General features: G+C 43.4%; 1 pseudogene; it reads left to right on the plus strand.

Moving 5' to 3' along the window:
- Positions 1-669: 669 nt before the first annotated feature.
- LOC118527436 (ATP synthase F(0) complex subunit g, mitochondrial pseudogene) lies at positions 670-8,339 on the plus strand (annotated as a pseudogene).
- The last annotated feature ends 4,047 nt before the right edge of the window (positions 8,340-12,386 follow it).

The following is a 12,386-nucleotide window of genomic DNA, read 5'->3' on the forward strand; positions in this document are numbered from 1 at the left end:
AAAGGAGAATGTGAGAAATTGTAAACAATAAAGCTCTATAATAATAGAGCACTCGTTTTGATCTTTGATCTGTAGCATGCCGAACTTCCAGACAACTGAAATTTCCAAGCAAACCTGAAAAGATTATAAATGACTTCTGAAACGTTTTCTGGAAAGCCACATCATTCATTCACAAGTGCATGCATTCATTCATGCCTAATAAACCATGTGCTGGGCTGTGCGAGGTCCCTGCTAGGTGACAGGGGCTGGCCACTCCATCCCACCAACTTTCTCTCAGCACTTCCGTGACTGAGAATTTGTTGGCATGCACCATGTTCTAGCAAAGCAGTGTAGTGGGTGAATTCTCATGTGTACTGTGCAGATTCTCTCACGTGACAGGAGAAATAAGTAAGATAAAGGCCAACAAGCTGTTGACTGCCCCCCAAGAATATGAAAAGTTAGTCAGTGAGGGCAGGTGGGGAAAGAATGCTAACAGTGGAAAACTCACTTTCTAGCCCCCAAAGACAGCCTTGTGTATTTCTTTTAGTAAAACATGTTCCCCACAATAGAATGAGGGGTTTTGTCTGCCTCGGGCACTTCTAGAAAAATGTGTGAGATGTTCACTTACGAGATGTTCAAATTTCGTTGAATATTGATAAAACATGGCTATTAAAAAAGTAAAATTAGAGCATGGTCTTGGAACTTGATTTATTAACACAAGGCCGCAAGCTCATCCACAGATTCATCAGATGTTACGGCTACAAGTATCTTACAGATAAGGCATTGAAGGCCAAGCTCACTACAGTGACTATAGCATGAGCACTGAACAGGGAGTCGTGATGCTGAGTCTCTGCCACCTAGCTGGAGGGGCCTCTGTAAACCCCTCCAGAAAGGAAGGAGGCAGTGCAGTATTTTGGTCAGGACTATGGGCTCAGAGTGAATTCAGGATTCACGATGACTAATGATTGGCCCAAAGTTTCTAATGATTGAGCCTTAGTTTCTCATCTGTAAAATGAGGATAGTAATAGTACCTACCACACTGGACTGTTGTAAGAATAAATGAGGGAAGGCGTGTAATCCCACTGGCCCTGAAAACCAAGAAAAGAAAGACAATTCTCTGCACACAGACATGTTGTACTGTATGTACAACCCAAGCCTGCTTGAGGAAGCTTCGTGTCACCTGCACACCGCGAAGAAATCATAACCATCCTCAGAAGCCATTAGGTGCATCTGAGAGATGTCACGGCCAATTTCTGCCGATGGAAGGGACCCTCTACTGGGTATCCTCACAGCCATTGTTTCTCCCTTGGAGGACAGAAACCAGGAGACTGAGGTCTGGGGAGGATGGGACAGTGTCTCAGTCTCCCCAGCTCTCCCTATTACAGAAACCTGTTTGGGGGGAAAGATGACACCAAAAAGTGACAAAAAGGCAAACTGGAGATTAAGAGCATAATTGCAGGATATTCCTAAACTCCAACACTAAAGCAAAAGGATTATTGAGTAACAAACTTTATGTAGCATTTTGGAGAAGGGCTCATAGGGTTTCATAGAAGGAAGAGTTTTCATTGCACCTGCCAGGAGCAACTTTCAAAGTCTTCATTAGACATTTCTCTGCAACCTTCTCATCTGCCACTCCCCTCCACCACCCCGAGCGTTTCTGGATCTGCTTCTACCCAAGGAAATTCCTGGTCCTGCGTGGCTCCTCTCTATGTTAGATTTTTCCTTTTCCAAACCCCCAACTTTAAATTCTTTATGCCTCCACTGTCCAGAGCTGATCAGCCCCCACTACTTCACAGTCCAAACCTGGCACATTTCCAAAGGCAGCACCAGCAAGATGGCATCCATCTAATGACATCCAGCATTATTGGAAGGCAGGTGTGGTTATAGATGTTAGAGTGTATTTCCCCCAATACAGCCTAACGCATTGCTTGGATCCCATAGTGAATATACATATTGGTCAACCCAGCATCCATCTGACCCCTTTTCAACTGAACCCATATTCCCCTTCTAGTATCTACCCTCCCCTTCATGCAGTCCAATGCTTTCATGGAAGCTGACCTTTACCCCAGCTCCAGTGGTGAACCCTGAAGAATCTAAGCCAATTAGACTATTCCCATCACCTTTGCCAAATTTCTTGATTCAGGGATGGCTGTGTAACTCATTAGGGCCAATGAGAAGTGACAGGGGACTTTCTGAGTTTCTGAGAATGGAATTTCCTTGCTCTTCTGAGCAAGCTATGGGATGCCAGCGCTCTCCCACTGGACAGAGCCATCCTACAGCCCAAGATGAAGCAGCCTTGGGGTTGGCAAAGGGAAATGACTCACAGAACCTGGGTCTTAGCTAATGTTTTTGAGCCTCTGGACCTCTAGCTTAACACCAGTCCACCTCTGATGTCTGGTCACCTGACTAGCTACTCATTTAAGCCAGCTCCAGCCGAGGTTTTTGTGTCCTGCAGTCAAAAGCATTCTAACTGAGATAGGCCCCATTGTTTCTTATGTATTGATCTTAAAATCCAACTAGACCACAAATTCTTGAAGGACAGAGACTTAGATTTCTTTTGTATTTCCCGCAGTCCTTGGGACAACATGGCAGGAGTTTGAGGTTTCAACAATGGGCTGGTTTGTTATGTAAGATCCTTGAAGTAAGGGTCCTTGGTTTTTGGACATTAACTCTGAGGTATAAGAATTCAGATTCCTATCAATAAACAATTATTAATGAAAATAATGGCTTTGGATAGTTTGGAATTTTAACCACGTGGGAGTCATAATTATAAATTACAACTCAGCCTGAGGGAATTTGAACATTCTTCTCCATCTCGTCCTCCATATTCCTAAGAATCGACTTCTGTACAGGCCGCATCTAGTCAGACCCCCAAATCTGTAGAGTCTTGGTGGTTTTTAATAAATGTGCTGATGAATTTGGAAGCATAGATCTTAACTGAACGTATTAACGAACTTTGAAGAAATAAGCCTTTCAAGAGAAATTCAACTGAAAATTCTCCAAGGTCAAAGAAAGAAAAGAAAAATTAGCTTAATCAAACAACCAGCCAGTGAGTGGAAGCTCTTCTCACTCAGGATGTAGACTGTATCGTTTCCGGAATCATGCAAAAAGCAGAACATTCAGAAGCCGCCCAGAACTTGTGCCCAAATCACACCACACAGCAGTGCTGGACAGTATGTATTCTGAGGACCAACTCTGACTGGCATCTATCTTGTTAGCAAATACATTTTTACTTGCAGGGAAACCCTACTCAGAAACCACACACGTTCCTCTTAAGGCCTTCAGTGAGACTCTACTGTACTAAAGACCTGGCATTTGTGCTGATTTTAGAAAAAGAAAGACATATTTATTAGGATCTCTTACAACACATTAAAGTGCTTCTGTGCTAACCCAGGACAGTGTCTTGGTCATTTATATAAGATTTCCTGCATATTTCAGTGATCAACCTGCAAACTTTCCAAAGCTCCAAGTCCACTCTGGAGCCTCATGCTGTCCCCTCCCCCACATCTAGAACGTCCATGCTGTCACTCTGAGAGCTCCTGAAGTCCACTGTCCCTAGGAAGCAGTCCCTGACTCCCTTTCCAGGCCCCCTATCTGAAAATGAACTTCACAGAATTCCCCCATCACGCAACACCCCCACAGGCTGCATTTACCATAATGGAAATACTTTATTTCTCATAGGTATTTATTAATGTCTTCAATATGTTTATTTATATCTCCGTTGTATGAGCTTCTAAATGTCAAGGATCTTATCAGATTCACTCAAATTGAACAACAAGGAAAAATCATAAGGCAAATGGAGTGCTCATCATTCCTCCCCCTTGGCTCGGGCAGGCTGCTTTTCAGACATCAGAATACCTCTGACCACAAGTCATCTGCCGCACCTCGTTCCTTTCCCCTTTCAAAATGGAACTGTCCCTTCCTCCAGCCCCTCAAAACTCTGCTTCCTGGTAAATTTTCAAATCAGCTGCATTATAATAAGCATGCCTTACTATGTTATCCCCTCCAGTTGTCATAAAAGGACAAATGATGGGAATTTGACGTAACCTGACAAGGAGAGGCAGTTTGCCTCTAGGAGCCTGAGTTGTTCCATGAGGCAAGTATCCACCTTAAAGTGTTAAAACCCACCTTGGTAAAGAGCCAGCCATGACACCCCACAAAAAGCAAAGCTTTAATAAGTGCTGTTGGAACAAGAATCATTTCCTATACATACTTCTTCTACTCTTTTTTTTTTTAGATTTTATTTATTTATCTGACAGAGAGAGAGAGAAAGAACACAAGCAGGGGGAGCAGCAGGCAGAGGGAGAGGGAGAAGCAGGCTCCCAGTTGAGCAAGGAGCCCAATGTGGGGCTCGATCCCAGGACCCTGGGATCATGACCTGAGCTGAAGGCAGACGCTTAACCGACTGAGCCACCCAGGCGCCCTTCTTTTTATTCTTTATAAAGCACTTTCACACATATTATTTTGCTAATGATGATGTGATACACACAAGTATGAAAATAGAGCCTTAGAGTCTAAGTGCCTCTCTAAACATGCCACTAGCATGTTATCAGACAGGACAATGAAGGTATTTGTAGTTTCTTTAAAGGCAATTTTTACAAATTTGGGGAAACTACTGTTTTGTTTGTAGGTTCGCTCTTCTACTTCCCTGAGACAGGCAGAAAGGGACTTGAAGCCATTCTCGTCTTATTCTCTATTCTCTATCTCTCAACTATGACCATCCCCACACCTTGGAATGTTCGTGGGAGGCAAAGAGAAGCTATTTCTTCCTGCTAAGAAACCTGATCGCAAGACAAGCAACATGTCAGGAAGCAGTGTTCTTCAGAGGAAATGCTTATGACTCTTTGATCCTCAAGGACTACAGAAGGGAGATAGCTTTCCTCATCCTCTTCCTCAGGACCCCCCTGCCATCAGGACCTTACCCCATCCAGGGTGGGATGAGAGAAGTGATCTCGGGGAGAGGTGGAGGCTGGGGACCCAGGAACTTGGGGATTGATTTCCCCAGGCATCAACAGCCTCTTCGACCCAGCCCAAGAGATGAGCTTCCAGCCAGGACCTCTACACCTTCACACAAACATAAACATGGCATGCAGGGGTGTGCCTGCCCAGCCTCCAGGTGGTACTGCAATTCCTGCCTTCTCCCCAAACACGTACGTTCACAACTCCCTGGATTCCAATTGGGAGTAGGAGGTAGAGAGTGGAAAGGCAGGTCAATCAGATACTTAAAGATGAAACATCCCAGGTGTGAGGCCAGAGGCCAGGTGGCTCTGCATGAAAGGAAGGTGGCAGTTTTTGTTTATCTAGAAAATGCAGAAGGGGAGGCCTGGCATTCTCAGATACCTGTTTCTCTATTCTTTTCATCCAAACTAAAATTTCAACGCCTCAAATCACTGGAGAAAGACGGGCTTTCACAAAATCTTGTGGATTTAAAAAATTCTAGCCACTGCTTACCCAAATCTTACTCTTTGCAAAATACCCCAGGAGATATATTTATTTATTTGACAAGCAGGGGGAGAGGCAGAGAGAGAGGGAGAAAGAAGCAGGCTTCCCGCCAAGCAGGGAGCCAGATGCGGGGTTCGATCCCAGGAACCTGGGATCAGGAACTGAGCCAAAGGCAGATGCTTAATCGTCTGAGCCACCCAGGAGTCCCCTTCCCTAGGAGATATAAAGGTTCATCAGGTTAGGGTTATAGAAGAGGCACCAAAGGGAATTCAAGGGCACTGCACAGTTCGTTATTTAGTGTTTCCAAAACTTTGCTCCACAGAATACTTAGGGTTCCACAGTTAGACTACACGAGAAAACGCTACATGGGATTCCCCCTCCTGAAAATTCCCAGTGTCTGTGAGCATATTCAATGCTTTCTGGATGGATGGATGGCTAAATTTAAATCTTTATATCAAAAAAGACAAGAGATAACAAGTGTTGGTGAGGACAGGGAGTAAAGGGAACCCTTGTGCCCCAATAGTAGGAATATAAACTGGCACAGCCACCATGGAAAATAGTATGAAGTTTTCTCTAAAAATTAAAAATAGAATTATCATACCACCCAGCAATTCCACTTCTGGATATCTATCTGAAGGAAATAAAATTGCTATCTTGAAGAGATATCTGCACTCCCGTGTTCACTGTGACATTATTTACAATAGCTAAGACATGGAAACAACCTAAGTGTCCACTGACTGAATGGATAAAGGAAATAATAAAGAAATATTATCCAGCCATTAAAAAAAAAAACAAGGAAATCCTGCCATTTGTGACAACACAGATGAACTTTGAGGGCATCATGCTAAGTGAAATAAGTCAGACAGAGAAAGACAAGTAATGTATGCTCTCATTTTTATGCGGAGTCTAAAAAAATTAACTCACAAAAACCGGTGGTTGCCAGGGACATGGGGTGAGGAATAGGGCAGAAAACGGGCAAAAGTGGTCAAAGGGAACACACTTCCAGTTGGAAGATGAACAGGTCCTGGGGATATACCGCACCAGACTGTGACTACAGTTAACAGCACTGTATTGTGTATTTGAAAGCTGCTAAGGGAGAGTAGATTTTCGAAGTTCTCAATACACAAAAATTGTAACTATGTGAGGGAACGGAAGTGTTAACTAACCTTATTGTGGTGATCATTTTGCAATATCCACACAGATCACTGCAGTTGTACATCTTAAACTTACACAATGTTACATGTCAATTACATCTCAATAAAGCTGAAAAATAAAATAATAATCTCTAGGTGGTTGCCCCTAGGTGTGCTCTCCTGGAACCTTTAGGTTGCCAATATTCTCTTTGTGAGCTCTAAGTAACAACTAGGGTAGCCACCTTGGAGACGATGATGCTCTTTGTTTCCAGTCTGCCAAACTAAGACCTCTCTCTCTCTCCCCCATGTATTTGAAAGCTCATGTCTTTTTGACGCCGGTAAGCTAAACAGGCGCAGAAGAGCTAAATAACAAATTCAGCATTAGGGATAACAGGCACTTACCTGAAAAGTTACACGTTAGAAACTCCTCACAATAAACCTGTTCTGGGGGAGGATGAGATCATTTTAAGTAGAATTCCAGTAAATTCTACAACCAACAAATTCAAGAAACAATCTCAGGGAGCTAGGGGTATGGACTTGCCATTTTTACATAAGTCTGTTTATTCTCATATCCTTATGACCTTCAGAAATTGATCTTCTAAACTTCTGGCCTTGTCCATTTCGAAGAATGCAGTAAGATGACTGAGTTCAGTTCCACGTTTAATCCAGATGTCTAGATTAAGACCTGAGTCATGAACCTCTGAATTGTGGCACACTGCACTTCTAAATGTTCTCTTAGCCACTAATTTGCTGACATTTCAAACAAATGACATCGGCAAAGTGGATCTGAACCCAGGTCTTTACTTCCCAGGATCAAAGAACTGATTGAGCAAATGAAGCCCGTGAAGTGGATAAAAACAAAGTGGAGAGATGACACGACATAAATATTTGAGTGTCAGCCTCTCAGTTGCTCACAGAACAGTTGGACAACGATTGCCTGGCTCTCCTCCGTATGGCCTAGTCACCCTGCTCGCTTCCCGCACTGGGCTGTACCCAGAGCAGGACTCTGAATGCTGCAAACACAGCCCCCACACCCATCCGCAACCATGCCTTCCCTGGTCCACTCCCCACTTAAAATAACATATTCTGCACAACAGTGTGAAGAGACTTAAGCCACAGATCTGTGCACTTAAAAAGGATTAAGATGGTAAATTTTATGTTATGCATATTTTACCACAATTTTTAAAAATGAAAAAAGAGATGTACTCATTCCCAATTGAAGAACACACCTAATATCTGTAACACGGTTGAAGAAAAGTTAGCCTTAATACTAACACTAATCATAATAATAATAGCTAACATTTACTGAGCCCTCACTAGGGCTCTCATTTAAAGATAATCAATCAGAGGACCTTCCAGCTTGGAACCATGGCCAGTTTGTCCGTAACCTCACGGAGAAGGCCCCGGCGCTGCTGAACGCTGCTGTGACTTACTCAAAGCCTCAACTGGCCACATTGTGGCACTATGCCAAGGTTGAGCTGGTTCCTCCAACCCCTGCTGAGATCCCTACAGCTATTCAGAGCTTGAAAAAAATAGTCAAGAGTGCTCAAACTGGTAGCTTCAAACAGCTCACAGTTAAGGAAGCTCTGCTGAATGGTTTGGTGGCCACCGAGCTGTGGATGTGGTTTTATGTCGGCGAGATCATAGGCAAGCGTGGCATCATTGGCTATAATGTTTGAAGACCAATCTTTAACATCTATTTATATGTGGCTTATTATTTGAGTGTTCTTGAACCATGTGTGATCAGACTGGTATTTGAATAAAAGAAGATAATGTATCAAAAAATAATAATAATAATCAATCAGAGAGGGAGAGAACCATGAGAGACTCGTGACCCCGGGAAACAAACTGAGGGTTGCTGGAGGGGATGTGGGTGGGGGGATGGGGTAACTGGGTGATGGGCATTTAGGGAGGGCACAGGTTGTGATGAGCACTGGGTGTTATACACAACTAATGAATCATTGAACTCTACATCAAAAACTCTTGATGTACTATGTGTTGGTTATTGAATTTAAATAAAATTTTAAAAAAAGAAAAAGAATAATAAAAAAATAAATAAATCCACATACGTATACATACGTTGTAGAGACTAGTACCATCTCCATTTCATAAATGAAGCACAGAGAGATAAAGTCACTTTCCCAAAGTCACACAGTAGTAATAGTGGATGTACCAAGAGACTCTAAAGATGTATGTAGGCCATTCATGTAACTTGATTAAAAGGTAATTTGAACACTTATGGATTATCTATTAGCAGTCGGAAAAAATGTTCGCTCCTGGTAGGGCACCAAAATGTGTATCAAGGAGAACCCAAATCTGGAGATTCCAATTAGCATTCTCAGGGCAGCACGACCTGCGGTATTTCTGGGGCAGTTCTAGCATTCCAAAAAAGACTTCGTAGTGCCAACTCTCCAAGTGACACGTCGGAACTACTCAGTTTAAACGCGTCATGTGGGCTTCACATGGTGTCTAACGGATGCTTTCAGCTGACTGGGTTCCCCTTTCCTCCCCTCTTCCAGTTCTGTTTCCTGAAAGTCCCTGAGGCTGCCATTTGTGGGCTGCAGGTATTGACTATTTCACTAATACAGTCTATTGAGTTCTCTGGAATTTTAACAACACAAGAATGCCCACGAGGCAGGCAGTAAGAAGAGATGATGAGGGCAAATCACTGAAATAAAGACAGAAAAAGGATGAGGTTGCACCAGAAATTACCATTATTTTCCATATCCAAGAGACAGCATGACCCTAGACAAATACATAATGCTGAATTTAAATTCTGATCCAACAACTTATTGCCTTGAATCCCTCACCCTCGTTTGCCTCCCTGTCCATGTCTATAAAAAGAAGTAGACCTACATCTACTTCACAGGTTGTTATGAGACTTGAGAGAAATGTAGTATTAACGTGCTTGCCGAGCTATCCAACAATATGTAAACAGAGTTCTAGGTATCCTTCCTATGCAATTTGTATTTAAAAAATTCATAAATTCATAACCATCAACACATTTCAAATCCAAAGACAGATTCTGCATTAAAAAGCACCCATTTGTAGAAACATTCTACTCATCTGTGTTGTTTGAAAACCTGATGTGAAAGGCCGTGACCACATAGGATTTTGATTTCTATCCTGTTTGTAATTCCTATTTAACTAATGAAAGACCTTAGCTGAAATCATCAAGGGAGGTTACGTATATATCCCTAATATCTTAGAATAAAGTCAAAAAGGATAACCGTTTACCCTCTGTTGATGTCACGGAGAATGGACAGTCCCAACAAGGTATTTTTATACTTGAAACATCCTCTGCCCTCCATTCAGAAACTTCAAATATTAAAACATAGGAACTGTTGAGGAGTTCCAGTCCCATTGCTCAATGTCACTGAAGGAGTATCTCAGCCGTGTTTTTGTGTCACTCCCTTGTCTAAGGCCCTGAACCCTGAATTTAACTTGGGTCACAAAACGCACCATGAAGTGTGGTCCAAGTGCACAGCACCCCATCCAAGTGCCTACTTGCATGGCAGTATCTCCCAGTAGCAGAAACCCCAGACTCTCCTCTGAACACGTTGGTGAAAGCTCGGAATCACCCCCTTCTTGTGAAGACCTTTTCCTTAGTGGTCTTCCCAGGAAGCCCCATTCATTGCTAGCACAGGTCCTACCTCCGAGAACATCCACTCACATCCTCCAGTCGTAAACACCTTACAGCGACAACACCGTGGCACCAGCAGCGGGCTCTGCTCTCCATGGTGCGTGCAGAGGCATGGCCCTTGCCTGGAGGGCTTGTGACACAAGCAGGACAAGAAACAATATTTAGACAAGACATCAGATCAAGAGGCTGATAAGATTCAAATGTGAGCTGTTCTCCTTCCCTCTCCATCCCTCGGAGGGCAGTTCTTCAAAGAGGAGCCAGGACAGGAGAGAAGGATCGATCATTCAGAGGAGACCCTTCTGGGGATGGAGTGATAGATATTCACAGAGAGTCCAAGGGGTGGGTTGGGGAGGAGGAAAGATGGTTGGGAAAAGGAACAGGAGGAAAAGAAGGCAGAAGCATAAGTAGGAACTGAGGAGGGATAATTTTTTTTTTAAAGGTTTATTTATTTATTTGGCGGGAGGAAGGGCCGAGGGGGAGAGAGAGTCTTAAGCAGACTCCTCGCTAAGCACGGAGCCTGACTCGGGGCTCGATCTCACAACCCTGAGATCATAACCTGAGTGGAAACCAACAGTCTAATGCTTAGCTGCCTAAGCTACCCAGGAGCCCCCTCCTCTGAGGGATATTTTAAAGGGACTGGGAAAGTATTTCAGAAAGCAGCCCCTGTGAGATGGCTCAAAAGCACTGAGCGTCCCCTGCCAGTGGTGACAGAAGCAGAAGACTGGAACCATTTTTCCAGCAACCTTTTTTCAATTGTCACTGCTGTTATTTCCTAGAGGAAACATTTTCAAAGAGGACAAAGTTTCTACACACCAGAATGTTCCTAGCCATTTCAATAATAGAAAAACTAGAGACAATCAAAATGTCCATCAAAGAGACTGGTTAGTACATGGAGGGTGTCCGTGTGGTAAGTATTGTGCAGACACGTTGTGGAAAAGATCATTATTAAGACAGTATATAAACATGGAGAATATACGTGGTTAGTATCAGGAGAAGACACCAAACTGGTATGTTACAATGAACCTGCCACAATGCCCAACAAACGTATACGTGGACAAAGACTAGGAAAAATGCAAATATAAAAAAAAGTACTGCAGTCACATTAAGATAGTAGCATTATAGGTTTTTACAATTTTTTCAAACTTTGTTAGCATTGTTTTTACATGCACCTTTCCAGTTTAAAACTCTTCGGTGCTATGGTGGTTTCATTAATGGAAACATCCTTCCAGTGTTAATCCAAGTATCTCCGAGGGAGCAGAATGGGATGAGAGTTGTTCTTTTTAAACATCCACCTATAACCTACACTGCTTCAGCAGGCGGAGGGGTGCTAATGAGTCATTTCTCACATTTGCTGGTGAAAGAGCCACCTGGAGAGGTGGGGTGGGGGCACCTGAAGTATGTAACACAGGTCACTGGGGGGCCTAAGGGAGTTACTGGCTTGGAATGGAAGCTGTGAAAGCCAAAGATACTAAACAGCCACTTGGACCATTTGCCCGCAATTCTGATAACCCGTTGTCAGCAACAGCCCGGCATCCCTGAGGGCATCATGGTTCCTCACGAGCCATGGTTTCCCTGCTGCTCAGATGTGACCTGGGCTGGGCATCCCTCAGCAGAGCCGAGCCATTTCACTCAGCTTTGTTTTCCTGTGTAGTTTGTTTCTTAAAATGTAGCACTATGGATAAAAATAAGAAAGGCTTGGTTAAGTGCTTGGCCACAACAGCACAGACAAATGGGGAGGGGCGGGGGGGAAGTCCTCTTAAAGAATCATTTTGCCTATTGTTTTCTACCCGGGTCCTAAATCTCCTGAGAAAGTGCTAACTTTGGGGAAAATCCCACAAATGCAAATACACAAGGTTAATTTTCTCCCTCAATGGCTACCAAGAAAAGTATCACCTATTTTGCTGACCTCGTTAGTACTTAAGCAGCGTGAGTGAGACCCCGAAACCTTGGGATGGGAAAGAGTCCCGGAACGATGGTCCGCGTTACCCACGTCGCCCTGCGGCACTGAGCTGAGGCAAGTCACTTCGCTCACTGAATTTTTCTGCAGTCGGGAAGACAAGCGTACGACCTCTCTAACACCATCATTCACCCATCCGTTTACCAGATGCCATCGTAAGAATCAAATGAGGTACAGGAATGAAAAGTTTTAAAAAGCTTTATACACAGGCTAGTAATATTATTAAATAAAC

Source organism: Halichoerus grypus, chromosome 13 (genome assembly GCF_964656455.1).
Source record: "Halichoerus grypus chromosome 13, mHalGry1.hap1.1, whole genome shotgun sequence".
Lineage (NCBI taxonomy): Eukaryota > Metazoa > Chordata > Mammalia > Carnivora > Phocidae > Halichoerus > Halichoerus grypus.